The following is a 16,297-nucleotide window of genomic DNA, read 5'->3' as shown; positions in this document are numbered from 1 at the left end:
TCCATACTTGATATGAAGCCTCAGGGCACCAGCTGGGGCAGTGCTCTGTTCTGCAGTTTTCTACACATGGTCTCCTAGAATTCCACTCTTGAAGTGGGACAGAAGTATCCAGAAGCTGATTTTGGCCCGTGGTCCAGTAAAGAAGGTCGCTACCTTGGATTATTATCATCCTGACACCCCCAATAGAAAGGTCAGGTAATGAAAGATGGTAGCTCAAAATAACAGAAGACAAGGTAACGTAAGAATGATGCTACCAGAAACATCGTGGCAAAGATTCGATCCATACCAGTGTTTTTCAAACTTTACTGAGCATTAGACTCACCCAGAAAACCTTTCATAATGCAGATTCCTGGACCCCATCCCCAGAGTTTCTGATTCAATAGGTCCGATATGGGGCCCAAGAATTTGTTCCAACAATCTCAAGGCATTGCTGATTCTGCCAGCCTTGAACAGCACTTTGAGTAGCACTGATCTGTGCAATCCTGGATACCTGATTAGCAAGAAAAATGAGTCCCAAGGAAGGTAGACCCAGATCTTCCATTCTTTAAGGACAGGTATCAGGTGAAGAAAATCTTTTCCTGAGACCAACCAGTGCAAATGTGTGTGGGAGGTGAAATATGCAGCTTCACGTTGCCAAAAGAATGGTATCTAGTAGATAACATCAATGGCCCAACTCTTCAGCCCTCTCTGTATCTACCTGTTTTACCATGTGATTTAGCAACTCCTCCTCCTAAAAGGATGAAGCACATTTCCCTACCCTTTGGCTTTGGGTTTGACCATGTGGCTTACCAAATAAATGTTAGCAAGTGCACTGTGACCAAAGACTTGAAAAGCCCTGCATGACTGGCCTTCTCTCTTGTGCTTCTGCTACGACATGACCCTCTGACCCACTGGATCCAGTAAGAGGATGAGAGACTTAGGCAACAGGATCTAACTGCCCATGCTGAGCCTAGCTTGTATCAGCCAGTCCCCACCAGATTCCCAGAACTCCCAGACATCTGAATGAGTTTGGCCAAGAGCAACAGAGCCACCCAGCCAAGCTCGGCTTCATTATCAACCCTGAACTGGATCTGCATATCTGTAAGAATAAATACTTGTGGTTTGAGCTACTGAGTTTGACATGGTTCTCATGCAGCACATTTCGTGACAACAGCAAACTTGTATGTAGTGTCCATCTGGTTGCCCTTGGTGGCTAGAATTTGGAGAACAGCTGGAGGCATCTTCCCATGCGGAAGTGAATCTGAAAAGACTTGTGAGGTTGATAGGCTCCATTCTTGTAGTTACACAACAGGAGGCTTTAGGAATTGAAAAATCGGTTTGGGGGCAGTCCTAGGCCTGCTTCTGTGACTTTTAGATTGTAAAACTGAGGTTCAAAGAAAATGAGTGGTCTTATCTATGGTAACACAGTATCAACAACAAGCTGGAATCAGGTTTCCAACTTGGAAACTTGAGCTTCACTTGCAGACTGTGTGGCTTTTCCTTTGCAGTTTGAAATAAAATTTAAGCCTTTAAAAAAAAAAAACTGCCAAAGTAGATACTCAGTGTGTTCCCACTCCCCTTACTTTCCTCAAAACCATGAAACAATCACTATGAGGATCATCAACAGCTGAGGCCCATATTTTTAGACTACTCAATTACACATACAGTTGGTAGTAATTGTGATCAACAAGAACAAAAATAATTCCTTTCAAAGAAAACAAATAAATTATATCATCAGGTGAGTTGTATTTGTTTATAAGTGATGAAACCATATGCAATATGTTTTGTTAATTTCTTTCTTTTCTTTGTTTTTAACCAGCTTAATTCACTTTATTTTTCTTGTATAAAAAACACAGTTGGAGCCTGGATCTTTTCTGCACATAAACTCTGGGGTGGGTCTTGATAAGGTAGTCACCGAATTCCTGATAGGGAGACTTGGTGAACACAGTCTCCTTCCAGAGGTCGGGCGTAAGGTAGCTGTCGGTCTTTGAGATGGTATCAAAGGCGGCCTTGGCAAAGTTGCCCAGGGCGGAGGTGCAGCCCCTGGCTGAGGGGTAGCAGTCATCGATACCAGCCATCAGCAGCAGCTTCTTGGGCATGGGGGCCAAGACGATGCCAGTGCCCCTGGGCACACCAGCACAGAGCCACAGCGGCCTGTCACCTTGCAAGGGACGGCGTGGGGCTTGCCGATCTTGTTCCTCCAGTAGCCTCTGCACACGGGAACAATGGAGAGCTTGGCTAGGTTAGTGGCCCCGCAGATGGCAGAGGCCACCACCTTGGAGCACTTAACACCCAGACCAACGTGGCCATTGTAGTCCCCCGATGACAACAAATGCCTTGAACCTGGTGCGCTGGCCTGCGTGGATCTGCTTCTGCACCAGCATAATCTTCAAAACCTCATCCTTGAGAGAGGCTCCCAGGAAAAAGTCAATGATCTCAGACTCCTTGATGGGCAGGGAGAAGAGACAGATCTCCTCCAGGCACTTAATCTTCATGTCCTTGTGACCAGGTGGCCCAGCTTGGTGACGGGCATCCACTCCTTGCCTCCACAAGCTCTGCGGCCTTGGCCCCGGCCCCGACCACAGCCACAACCCTGGCCCAGGATGCCACAAAGTCTCCAGGGAAGCCACCGTGGTTATCCCCCCATCCCAGGGCTCCTGGGTCCCCTGTTCCGCCCACCCGTTGCAGCTGCATCATCTGCCATTTTGTGTTTTCTCAGAGAAAAAACGTTAATTTCTTTCTTATTTGCACTCTCTGTTTTTCAAAACAATTTAAAATAAACTACTGTGTATTATTTTTATAAGAATCTTTTTTTAAAAAAACTGAGGGTTGGTTGGTTTTTGTTTCTGTTTTCCTTGAGAAGTGTGGAATAAAAGGCTCCAGTTCTTTTAGGCTGATTTATGACCCATTTTTCACACCATTCAGTAGCTGACTAATATTGCCCTCTCAGAAGGTCCTTAAACACACAGGACTTAGTTGGCCATTAATTGACAATTTTTAGACACATTAATCTCCAAACATTAATGTAACTGAGATCATAAAAATGTCTGTTACCAACAGATGCAAGGTGTAGTAGAAAGATCATGAATATAGAATTAGAAGGCCTAAAGCCTTCACTTAATAATAAGTAATTATAGCTATCATTTTTAAGAATATACTACAGAGGTGATACTGTGCAAAGCACTTTTTTTTTTTTTTTTTTTTTTTGAGACAGGGCCTCACTCTGTGATCCAGGCTGGAGTGCAGTGGCACAATCATAGCTTACTTCAGCCTCGAACACCTCAGCCTCCTGAGTAGCTGGCAGTAGAGGCATGTACCACCATGCCTAGCTAATTTTATTTTTTTATGGATGGGGGAGGGGTCTCACTATGTTGCCCAGGCTGGCCTTGAACTCCTGACCTCAAGCAATCTTCCCAGCTTGGCCTCCCAAAGCACTGAGACTACAGGCATGATCCGCCACTCACAGCCAGCATTTTTCATATATTATATAAAAACACTTCTTTGCCCTCCCATTCACATTATATTTACACATTCCTTTGAGTATTATGATCTTCTTTGTTCAAAGGCAAAAACAGATTAAACGATGCCCAAGATCACAAAAAGAATAAATGGCAGTTGATTCAAATCCAGGTCATTTCAACTCCTAAGCCTATACTACCTGGCTATGACTTCCTTGGCTGACTCTGTATGGTGTGGTTAAGCACACTTTGTGTCTCTATAGATGTTTCCTCACCTGTAAGCTCTGGACAATAACCGTCCCCATCTCAGGGAATTTTCAAGATGATCATATATGCAGAAGTGCTTTTTAAACTACAAAGTGTTAGACCACGTAAGGTTGGGGAATCAGTACTCTCCTATCATCTGTTCATCCTGCAGTGCAGGGCAGACAGTGTCAGTGCCACTGTGGACCCCTCGCTAAGCTGACCAAAAAGTCTGGGGAAGATGTTCAAAGGAGGACATCCAAAGCTGATCCCTGGAATCCCAGTTATTTTCACAAAACTCTAAAAAGGCACAACAAGGAGGAGCCTTGGTGACCACAGGCTAAGTCAACCTTCTTCTCTTCTCAGATTTTACACAGGAGGCATCAGAGGCCCTATAATTTAAGTGCTCAGCATCAGTTTATAGCCCCAATTAGTAGCAAAACTAGAGGCAGCACCCCAGTGTCCAGCTACTACTACACTTTCCATGACACAAGACCATCTCTTAACTCACTTCCACACAATTCTTGTTCAATAACCAGTTAGCATTAATTCATGAGGTACCATCTCCTGCTCTAATTCCATGGAAGGAAAAAACACTAATGTAGAAAGTAGGGCATCAATGTGGAGTACAATCGTCCAGAACTTCCTAGCATTTTCGAACCAAATAAAATAGGATTAGAATTAGAATTTGTTTTCTCTTTACATTTATCTCTGTAGAGAAGAGTCTGCTTTTTATGTAGTCTGAATATAATACTTTTTTTCTCAATCATTAATACTTCTGGCTATTTCAAATCAACCCTCACAGTTATACTAGAGAACCAGGAAGAGAGTAATGCTTCAGGAGAAAACATAAGAAGTCTCAGGCAACTACCATTTTCTAATGCTCTGAGGCAATCTCAGCCAAGTACCCAGCCCACCTGCCCCCAGGGGGCTGTGAACAGCCCTAACATCCAGCTCTATTTATACTGTGCCAAACAGCTTTGGCACATCTGCGCTGAGAATGAGATCCAAGAGTTTCAGACAATATGCTCTCTTGAGCTCCATCATATCCCACATTTTAGTTTATTTATAAATGGACAAACGATTTATGGCTGCAGTGTGAAATTCAAAGGAGCTGTGTGCACTTGGCATTTATAATAGGTCAGGCAGCGGCACACCACCACAAACAACAACGCAAACAGGAAACAAAGGGTCAGGGTTGGGTAGAGGTTTTCAGGGTTTTTTCTATTATATATGGGATTAATAATGAACTCAGTGGGGCCTTCCCATAATGTATGCCCTGTTCAAAGTCAGCATGGACTGGTAATAATCTGCCCACCCTCATCTGTGGGAGGAAAAGAGCCATTAACAATAGATTTCAAATGAGCAAGTTTAACATAGTGAGGTTTCTAAAGTTAAAAAAAAAATTAAGGTATATAACCTTCTTCTTGCTTAAGGGTATTTTTTCCCTAGTATCTTCTTCTGACATCTGCCCAAAGTTGTGTAAGACTTCAAAATAAATGAAGTGATTAGTAGATTCAAGGCTACCTAGAACTCTACTAAATAAAAGGTTAACCTTACCCCAATGTGGGTTAAAAAAAAAAAAATGCTGAACCTGGGGCCAGTTGATTGCTACACTAACTTTCTTGATAAATCTTAACAAAACAGCTAACAGTATTTTTAAGCAGACCTAATTTTTAGAGAAGTTTGGGTCACAGAAAAAATGAGTGGTAAGTACAGAAATTTCCCATATATCGCTTTCCCCCACACAAACACAACTTTCCTCTCTATCAACATCCCACACGAGAATGGTACATTTATTACAACTGATGAACCTACGTTGACCCATCGTTATCATCCAAAGCCCGCAGTTCACATTAGGGTTCATTCTTGATACTGCACATTCTGTAAGTTTTGACGAATGTATAATGACATGTCTCTACCATTACAGTATCATCCTGAATAGTTTCACTGCCCTAAAAATCCTCTGTGCTTCTCCTATTCATCTTTCTGTCCTGCCTATGCCCTGGAAACTACTGATCTTTTAAATAGTTTTGGCTTTTCCAGAATAGTTGGAACCATACAGTATGGAGCCTTTTCAGATTGGCCTCTTTAACTTGGTAATATGCATTTAAGGTTCTTCCATGTCTTTTCATAGTTTGACAGCTCATATATTTTTAGCCCTGAATAATATTCCATTGTCTAGATGTATCACAGCATATTTATCCATTCACCTACTGAAGGACATCTACTTTTCTTCTAAGTTTTGGCAATTATGAATCAAGTTGATAGAAACAACCATATGTAAGTTTTTCTGAGGACCTAACTTTTCAGTTCATTTGGATAAATATCAGAAAGCAAGACTGCTGGTTTATACAGTAAGAAAATATTTAGTTCTGTCAGAAGCTGCCAAACTATTTTCCAAAGTGGCTATATCATTTTGCATTTTTACCAGCAACGAATGAGAGTTCCTTTTGTTCCACATCCTCACCAGCATTTGGCATTGACATTGTTTGGGATTTGGGCCATTTTAACAGGCATAGTATTATCTAATTGCTTTAATTTGCAGTACCCTAATGACATACGATGTGGGGCATCTTTTTATATACTTATTTGCCATCTATGTAACTATTTTAGTAAGATGTCTGTTCAGGTCTTTTGCTCATTTTTAATTTGGGTTGTTCATTTTCCTATTGTTGAGTTTTAAGAGAACTTGGTGTATTCTGGATAACCATACTTTATCAGATATGTCTTTTGTAAGTATTTTCTCCTAGTCTGTGGCTTGTCTTCTCATTCTCTTGACAGTATTTTCTCGTATTTGAAGCAGTCACATCCTTTCACATTAGCAGATTAAACAAAAGAACGGTTTCAGACAAGCTATTTACTTTCCTTAGCCTCGGTTTACTTAGTCATAAAATGGGGCCAATAATAGTAGCTATAGTAAAGGGATTGGTGAAGAATAAAACAATCAAGCATATAAATGTTGGCTGCTGATTACAGAAGCAGCTGCAGCAGCAGGACCTTAGAAGCTTAAAGGAAGTGATGAAATCACTTCAGGAAAGTCTATCCCACTCTTAGTAGTCTGTACTGAAATCTCTCTTCAAGCGTCTGCTCTCACACAATACAATCAGTTCCATGGGGACAGGGACCATGTCTATTTTGCTGTCTTTCCAGAGTCAAGGATAATATTTGGCTAAATAGTAAGCACTTAATAAGTAAGAGATGAGCTGGCACTCACTTGGCCTATGGCTGTAGAGAATGTCTTGCACCTCAGTGGGACTCATACAGCAGAAAAAGATTGTTGATTACAGGTCCTCCAGGGTTCCTACCGTCATTCATTTAATTAACAAATCTATCTCACATCCTAGATTGCATATAGGAGATATCTGTAAAATACATTAACTCCTATGGGCACTCAAACTCCACTTTAAAAGTTATTCCTTGAAATTTTGATATAGGACTTCATAGTCTCGACTAATGCTTGGGCTGTTCCTAAACTTACAAGTGCTCATTACCATACATGAAGTCAGTGTGTGATCTGTGTTTGGCATACTTCAAACTGCAATGTCTGCATGTATCTGACACCTGCTCTCTCTGCTTGCATGGACCTGTTCCTTCTTTATTAAAAGAGATAAGGGCCACAGATTAGAACTCAAATGAGGGACCACAGAAGCTTAGAATTTCAACTGAAGAGAAAGCCAGAGGAGAGGAATGTTCACTTCTGGGATTCCTTTCCAGAGTTACCAAAAGTGGATTCAGGCTGGGTAAAAAAAAAAAAAAAAAAAAAAAAAAAAGATGTAGGTGCTTCTAGTAAGAGCTGATCAGGTAAGGATCTTTATACAGGATTTGTATTCATATTCAATATAATCAGCCTAGATCATTTTTGAACCACTAACCTCAGTAATGTATACCAACTTTTTACAACACACACATGCACACACACAAACACACACACACACTTTGCTCCAGTGTCTTCAAGATCTGAAACCAGGAAAAGTGATCCCTTCTAACACTGTCAAGTCAGAACAAGCAGGTGTGAGTGAGCCACCTTTTTACCCTGGCCACAAAAGAAAGAACATAAACCAATAGCTTTAGGAGCAAAATCATGAAAGCCTGGGGCAATGTTTTTGACAGACGCCACACAGACTCAAATATTTGTAACCATCAAAGCCTATGAGGCTTGATAGAGGGACTAAAAGGTATTTCAAACTGTTCAGCAGTGTTTTGTGGGTCATTTGGTTCAAATAGATTTTCAAGCATATTTTAAACTGTGTTTAGAAAAAAGAGCTATTGATTTTAATAAGTAATTATCAGATTATGTGACAATGAAAATCACCAAAATTTAATCTATGCTGCCAGTTTAATCCTTTTTTCTTTTTATACATATCAGAAGAAAGTCTCCTTTACTTGTTTTACATATTTTATGAACTTCTTATAAATGTATAGTTAATTGGAAAAGTTACAGGTCTAAACTCATCTTTTGAAAATTTGCTCAGGTAAATATCTAGTGCTTCGTGGGATACTCTGCTCAGTCCTGTACCAGGAAAGACTCATACATATTCACTTGGCTCAAACACTTGGCATAGCTCAGTATTCACCTATTCAATTATAACTGAACCAGTGACACACAGCATACTACAGAGAACTTTTGATGTTTACTATAAGTTGGAGACTGACCTTCCTATTTAAGAAATGCAAGCACTTGGCCTGGCGCAGTGGCTCATGCCTATAATCCCAGCACTTTGGGAGGCCAAGACGGGCGGATCACCTGAGGTCAGGAGTTGGAGACCAGCCTGGTCAACATGATGAAACCCCATTTCTACTAAAAATACAAAAATTAGCCACGCATGGTGGCAGGCACCTGTAATCCCAGCTACTTGGGAGGCTGAGGCAAGAGAATCACTTGAACCCAGGAGGTGGGGGCTGCAGTGAGCCGAGATCGTGCCATTGCACTCCAGCCTGGGGGACAAGAGTGAGACTTTGTCTCAAAAAAAAAGAAAAAGAAAAAGAAATGCAAGCACTTATTAGATGTGCTAATAAAACTAATAAGTACAAGCACTTACTAGATGATTCAACTTTAAAACAAAGCTTTCTCTATTACTCCCCTTAAAGTTTCTGAATCAGTTTAATTGAGGAATGTCCTGAGCTGAATGCACGCTATTAAAAAGAGAGATCATTACAACTATTTATCTGCATGAGTCATTAATTCCACGATATGGCAAACCAAACCAGACAGAAGTTCGATGCTGAGTAATGTTAAGGCTGTAATTGTTGGTCATAACCTCTGATTTCAAATTATGGTGTTAACTAAAATTGCTTTATTATTCTCATGGGTTGCCTTTTTTTTTTTTTTTTTTCAGATGGACTCTCGCTCTGTCGTCCAGGCTGGAGTGCAGTGGCGTGATCTTGGCTCACTGCAGCCTCCACCTCCAGGGTTCAAGCAATTTTCCTGCCTCAGCCTCCCGAGTAGCTGGGTTTACAGGCCCGCACCACCATGCTTGGCTATTTTTTTTGTGTTTTTATTAGAGACGGGGTTTCACCAAATTGGCCAGGCTGGTCTAGAACTCCTGACCTCACGTGATCTATCCGCCTCGGCCTTCCAAAGTGCTGAGATTACAGGTGTGAGCCACCTCACCTGGCCATGAGTTGGCTTTTTAATAGTTAATGTTTAAAACCTGACATTTAAAATATATTTATTGGCCAGGCGCAGTGGCTCACGCCTGTAATCCCAACACTTTGGGAGGCTGAGATAATGGGTTTCTTGAGCCCAGGAAGTTCAAGACAAGCTTGGGCAACATGGCAAGGTCCTGTCTCTACAAAAAATAAGAAAATTAGCCAAGCAGCATGGTGGCACACACCTATAGTCCCAGCTACTTGGGAGGCTGAAGTGGGAGGATAGCTTGAGCCCGAGAGGCGGACGTTGCAGTGAGCCAAGATCATGCCACTACTCTCCAGCCTGGGAGACAGAGCAAGCCTCTGTCTTGAAAAAATAATATAAAATAAATTTATAGAATTTAAAACAATTGTAAATAGTTTTTTAAATTATATTTTAGAATTCTACACAAGAATTTATTTTCAGGGAAAGATTTTCTGCTGCTAAAAAAATTAAATTTATAGGGTGGTAGAAGTAACAGACTAGTTGGATCAAATCTTATATCTGCCATTTACTGTCTGCATAATATTAGACAAATTATTTAACCTCTCAAGTTTCTCTTTTGTGAAACTGAAATGTCAACTATCTTGCAGATATAATAACCTTCCCATGTTGACACACCCATGTGGACGTGCAGCCCTGTTATTAGTACTGTTTGGTAAATGGGTAAAATAGTTCAAAATATCATGGATCCTGCCTGTTTTAACAGATGTAGGCAGCCTCCTCTCCCTGCCCACCCCAGCTGCAGAAGCTCTCAAAATGTAAAACAAAAACAAAAACAAAAAAAGTCAAATAACGAAGAAAAACTCAGAATAGCCTCCAAACTTTTCACAGCAACACTCAATGCCTACAAAATTCTAATGAAAACAATGACCCAATATTCTATATCTTTGATATAAGCATATAAAAGCTTTGAAGATATGCCAAAGCATTAAAGACAGACAGAACTGTTGGTCACCATACTACCAGTGTTAGTATGGTAGTGGTAGCCACTAGCTACCTGTGGTCATTTAAATTTTAATTAACTAATTATTTAAAATTAAATTAAATTTACAATTCAGTTCCTTAGTCACACTAGCCACATTTAAAGTGTTCGAAAGTCACATATGGTTAGTAGTTACTGGATTGAACAGCACAGACACAAAAAGTTCATTTAAAAAGTTCTATTTAGGGCCGGGCGCGGTGGCTCACGCCTGTAATCCCAGCACTTTGGGAGGCCGAGGCGGGCGGATCACAAGGTCAGGAGATCGAGACCACGGTGAAACCCCGTCTCTACTAAAAATACAAAAAATTAGCCGGGCGCGGTTGTGGGCGCCTGTAGTCCCAGCTACTCGGGAGGCTGAGGCAGGAGAATGGCGTGAACCTGGGAGGCGGAGCTTGCAGTGAGCCGAGATCGCGCCACTGCACTCCAGCCTGGGCGACAGAGCGAGACTCCGTCTCAAAAAAAAAAAAAAAAAAAAAAAAAAGTTCATTTAAAAAGTTCTGTCATCACAAAAAGTTCTATTAAACAGTGCTACACTACAGCATGAAAGAGCTCAAGTATAAAAAAAAACCTGAGAGCCCTTTATTCAGTTAACCTGGAGATGAACCAAAAGAAATAACTCAGGACTACAAAATTATGGTTACAGAATATAATGCAAATACAACTTGATGACATTAGAAGAATAATAATATAATAACACAAAGATTAAAATGGGTGGGAGAAATAGGAAGAAGTCTAATTTTCTCTCTCTTTTTTTTTTTTTTTTTTTTTTTTGAGACGGAGTCTCGCTCTGTCACCCAGGTTGGAGTGCAGTGGCATGATCTGGGCTCACTGCAAGCTCTGCCTCCCTGGTTCACACCATTGTCCTGCCTCAGCCTCCTGAGAAGCTGGGACGACAGGGGCCCACCACCACGCCTGGCTACTTTTTTTGTATATTTAGTAGAGATGGGGTTTCACCATGTTAGCCAGGATGATCTCGATCTCCTGACCTCAGTGATCTGCCTACTTCATCCTCCCAAAGTGCTGGGATTACAGGCGTGAGCCACCGTGCCCGCCTAAACACATAGCTAAAAAACCAAACCAAACCAAAGAAACCATTACCATCTCTTATAGTCTATCTATACTACTTTGATGAGTAACTTTAAAGGGATACTTTAGGAAGCCCTATATTTTGTTAAAGAGAGATTTATCTAAAGTTCAGCAACTATCTCAATTTCATTTTATCTGCCTTTCTCACTGAAACACAATGCCAGTATGTCTAGAATTACATATAATAAATGTTAATGATAGTTATTTTGGGATATGGAGTTTTGAGGGTTTTTTCTTTACTTTCTTTTTGTAGTTTTGAGTTTTGATTGACATTTTTATAATGATTTTTTACAAAACAATCAAATTAGTCTTTTAAAATAGATCCTTCAATAAAAATTTAAAAGAATAAGGAGAAACAAAAGGTAAGATACATCGATAAATAAAATTACAAAATTATAATCACTCATGGTAAGAAAAAAATATGTATGCATCTGGATAAGGATTAGAAGGCAACAATTAAAAAATGAAAAGAAGTCATTAATTTTTTTCTTCAAGCTTTTGGTATATTTTCAACAATATAATTTCATATGATTTGAATTGTTGTACCAGGAGCAGAACTTTAATGAAACCAATCATTCATACTTACACTGACATGAGAACTGAACTAATCACCTTGGTCTTATATTACAGGTAGTCACCTAAGCATTTACGAGAGCTTGCAGAGGTTAAAGGAGTACAGTGTTTTTAAGTTTGGGGGTTAAATGGACAGATTCTGGAGTGTAGTTGCTCCTGGAATAGGTAGTCTTCTATGGAGGGGAGTTTTCAATGTCCTCCTTTTGCTAGTTGATACCACAACTGTAACAGCTCCAGATGTGGTGAAAGTGATGAGAAATCTCAGGGGAGCTGTCCACAGACTACCAGGTAGTTCCATGACATTTTGAACTATTTTCTAGATTCACCAACCGAGAGCATAAGGGTGTATGTGAACACGGAAAGGTAATTATTAGGATTCTGAAGATACGTTTATGTGTATATGTATATTACATATATATGTTTATACATATTTTATATATATATAGTTTATTACTGAGAGAAGTTTTAGACAATATTTTGTTTCTTATCTGGCCAACCTTTTATAGACTTTATGACCATCTGTATATACTAGCGTTTCAACACTTATTCCCCCATTAAATCCCCTCCTATGTTTTCTAAGCCTAAAGTGACACTTCCTCCCTCTTAACATTCTCCAAGCCTACCCTAAATTCAAGGTCCAGGTCAATGCCACTTCATCCAGGAAGCCTTCCTTGTATCCCACCTAGAGATAATCTTTAATCCCCATATCACTGTAATTTCTTATACATACATTATGATTGTTTCACACATGCCTCATCTTCCCTACTGGATCATAAGCAACCTAAAGGCAAGGTTTAAGTCCGATTTACCTCTACATCTCTCTAATCCCATCTGGGGCCTAGGAGTGTGTTTTGAACAGAAAGACACTGTGTCAATGCAGGAAATGAGATATTTGCAAACTATTTTCTAGGCACCATTAGCCTTGTGAAATATTCCTTCAAAAATGTGTTCCTTGGTCAAGTAAGTTTCATAAAAGCTGTATAATCTGTTCGTGATGAATATTAAAATTACTGAGAAGTCTAATAATAAAGAAACTTATTTTATTCCATTCAACTATGCATTGGCCACAGAATCCTACTCTTTGTTTCTTTATCTTTTTATATACACCATGCCAAACTCTGTTGGTGCTTCACTCATATTCCCTCAGCCCTCCTGGAGATCACCTGTGGATGCTTCCCTTACAAGCCAGTGGCTTCCTGCATCTCTCTGCCCAAAAGCATTATCTGGTCATTGGAGCATATTTCACCAGGAAGTCCCAGGAAGCTGATACCCTCGGGAGTAACCCATGAAATGGAGTAACAGCTCAACATCCCTCAGGACAATTCTGAGTTATATTCTGCACAGTATGTCGAAGGATCTCAGTAGGATTGAGCAAAACAAAATAAAGTAAATAAGGCTAAAGATAACTTGTGTGTTAGAATAAGGCTAAAGATAACTTGTGTGTCATCATTCTAAATAATTATGCTGCTGATAAAATTTAAGTAGCTAAAGATTGAACAGGAGTGTGGCTGGAAATGACCTAATTATATTTTCCTGAGGGCAAACAGACAATCAGATTATATCACAAAAACAGTTCTTATGCCAATACCTATCCAAATATTACTTTTATCCCTTATCATTGCAAGTCTCTTATTTTTTTTAACCTACCTCTCTCCTAAAGGTAACAAGAATAGCTAGCATAAAACATGAGCAAATCAAATGGAATTATAATCAAACTTAATTGTATTAAGATCTTTGAAAATTTTTCAACCCATCTAAATTTTTACAATTCTTGGGACTTTTAAAACCGTGGAACATAGTTCTAATCCCAGTTACTAGCTGTGTCATCTATTGAGATCCATCTTTTTTTTTTTTTTTTTTTTTTTTTTTTTTTTTTTTGAGACAGTCTCACTCTGTCGCCCAGGCTGGAGTGCGGTGGCGCCATCTCGGCTCACTGCAAGTTTCATCTCCCGGGTTCATGCCATTCTCCTGCCTCAGCCTCCCGAGTAGCTGGGACTACAGGTGCTCGCCACCCACGCCCAGCTAATTTTTTGTATTTTTTAGTAGAGACGGGGTTTCACCGTGTTAGCCAGGATGGTCTCCATCTCCTGACCTAAATACAGCATCTTCATCAGAAAACTTTCCTTGATCCACCCCCGACCTCAACCATATGTGATCTTCACCTTCTTTAAATCCTTATAACTCTTTATGCTGATGTGAATGTGCTTAGCTTACTTTATGTCTCTTACTCAAATGTCTGCCAGTTGAGATTAGGAACTTTGACATGTGCCATTGCATATGTTCTACCATGTCTGTTAGATAAGAGCTACCCAACAAGTATCTGTTGAAATGCTAAATCTTGGAAACACCAATTAGCCTTTGTAGAAGTTGAATAAGAAAAAAAAAAAAATGTTTTAACATATTCCTGCAGGCCTTTTCCTACTAATCTGGAGATAGAAATAATTGGAAATTTTAAATGAATATTTGTTTCTGTAATTAAGATAGCCCTATGAAAAATTCTAAAATATGCGAAGCTTTTCCTGCTCTTTTCTGTATCTTCTCAACTCAGGTCCTCAATACCCCCAGATTTTCTTTGCTGCTTAAGATACCATATTATGCATCTTCCTTGGTTAAACAGGCCCTTCAGCTTCTAATATTTTCCTATTTCACTATTAAAACTGATCTGTCCTATATTCATTCCTTTTAGCATCCTGATTTATAATAGCGACAATGTTTCTTTTGCCAAGAAAAGGATGGGGAGGTTAATGTGTTAGCTAACTACAGTATCATTCTTCACTGATAATGTCCCTTATATAAAATATTTAAATCTCATCCCTTATAAAGGTACTTGGACAAGATAATCAGGTGCTGTGATTGTCCATATGGGAATATCTAGACAGATAAATCTGTCCATGTACCTTAAAATCACACCAATTCAGGTATAAGGTGGTCATACACATTATACACTGTCTAACTACAAACTGAATAGCATTCCCTGAGTTGTGCAGTGTACAACTTGAACAACCACACTCAGTAGCCCTTCACCAATTGAGTAGCTGCTCCATTTTCCTGAGTGTTAAGAGGCCCTCCCCACACTTTTTTTCCTCCAATCCCTAATTTCCAGTTCACTTAACTTCAACTCGAGAGAAATAAGTGCTTATACATACTAAATACTTGGTCAATTTGCATTTTTTCTGAAAGTAAATGAATTCAAGAAGCCCATATTTGATATTCTGTAGAAAAAATAAAAGTGCATAATTTTTCCCAGATGCAACGGTATAATATGGATGAAAGACAGGTTTTCTGAAACTTCCTTTGAATAAAATTCTTCTATTTATCTTAACTTAGCTAAAATCCTTTCATTTTTCTTCATGTGTATACAGTCTACAAAGAAATTTTGATCTCTGAAATTTCTTCAAGGCCTTCTTTAGACCTTAATGTCGTTTATTAGTATTTTCTAGAATAGTTATAACTATACCATTTGAAATCCTATGAGTGAGGGTGTCAGTGGTGCACTTGGCCTTTAAGAAGAACTTAATATTCAGCCTGATGAATGTGAATTTAGGAACTGAACTCATTTCTTGCGCACACGGGGTCTAAAACCTCTCACCACTATAGCTGTGCCCAGCTCGTGTTTAAGTAGGCAAAAAACTCCAACTAAAAATCTGCCTTCTCCTATTTCTCTCCCACCTAGATTTAATTCTCTACAGCCCATCCGAGTTACAAATGAAAGTTTTAAATTCTAAGCACTGAAAGGTATTTGGACTCCAGCATGCTCTTTTCCAATGCATTGCAACCAAGGAATCCCATTTAATTCCAAGCCAGTGAAATAAAAAGCTACATTGATTAAAACTCCTGAGGTTCAGATCAACTTTTAAGGAGGCACTGAATCTTTTTAACATCTGCTTCTTTACCAGCAAAGGTAATACATCTTTAAATAATTTGTAAGTGTGTTAGAACTGCCACACAGTTATTGAGAGCTCTCCTTTGGTAAATAGGGGCTGCAGGCTTCATATTTCAGACAGCTGTCACCCATTAAATATTTTAATATTGAGGGGAATTAACTTTCATATCAATAGCAATGATGAAAAAAATTATCTTTGTAGCCAGGACAGACAACGTCAGTGCATAACTTGTCATTTTCTAATTCAGCTGCTTCCATTTGATTTGGAATTAGAACTAGACCTCAGAAACCGGAGCCATGGCATCCTCACACAAAAGCTGTTTCAAATTATGTGCAGCAAGTTTTTAAGCACATTAGCAACTAGAACAAGCTGTCCTCATGCTAACTGGCCTTGCTTTGTTCTTGATGGTGGAAAATCTCGCTTTAACTGCCCTCTAATTTGTTGCAGAACGCTACTG

At 39.6% G+C, this 16,297-nt stretch overlaps 1 pseudogene; it reads right to left on the bottom strand.

The window, feature by feature from the left end:
* Positions 1 to 1,297: 1,297 nt before the first annotated feature.
* The window catches only part of LOC126937325 (40S ribosomal protein S2-like), a 36,063-nt pseudogene continuing 21,063 nt past the window's right edge, over positions 1,298 to 16,297 (bottom strand).

This window comes from Macaca thibetana, chromosome 15 (assembly GCF_024542745.1).
Source record: "Macaca thibetana thibetana isolate TM-01 chromosome 15, ASM2454274v1, whole genome shotgun sequence".
NCBI classification, from domain to species: Eukaryota; Metazoa; Chordata; class Mammalia; order Primates; family Cercopithecidae; genus Macaca; species Macaca thibetana.
The sequence above is the reverse complement of the archived record's forward strand: the minus strand, read 5'-3'. Positions and strand labels throughout refer to the sequence as shown.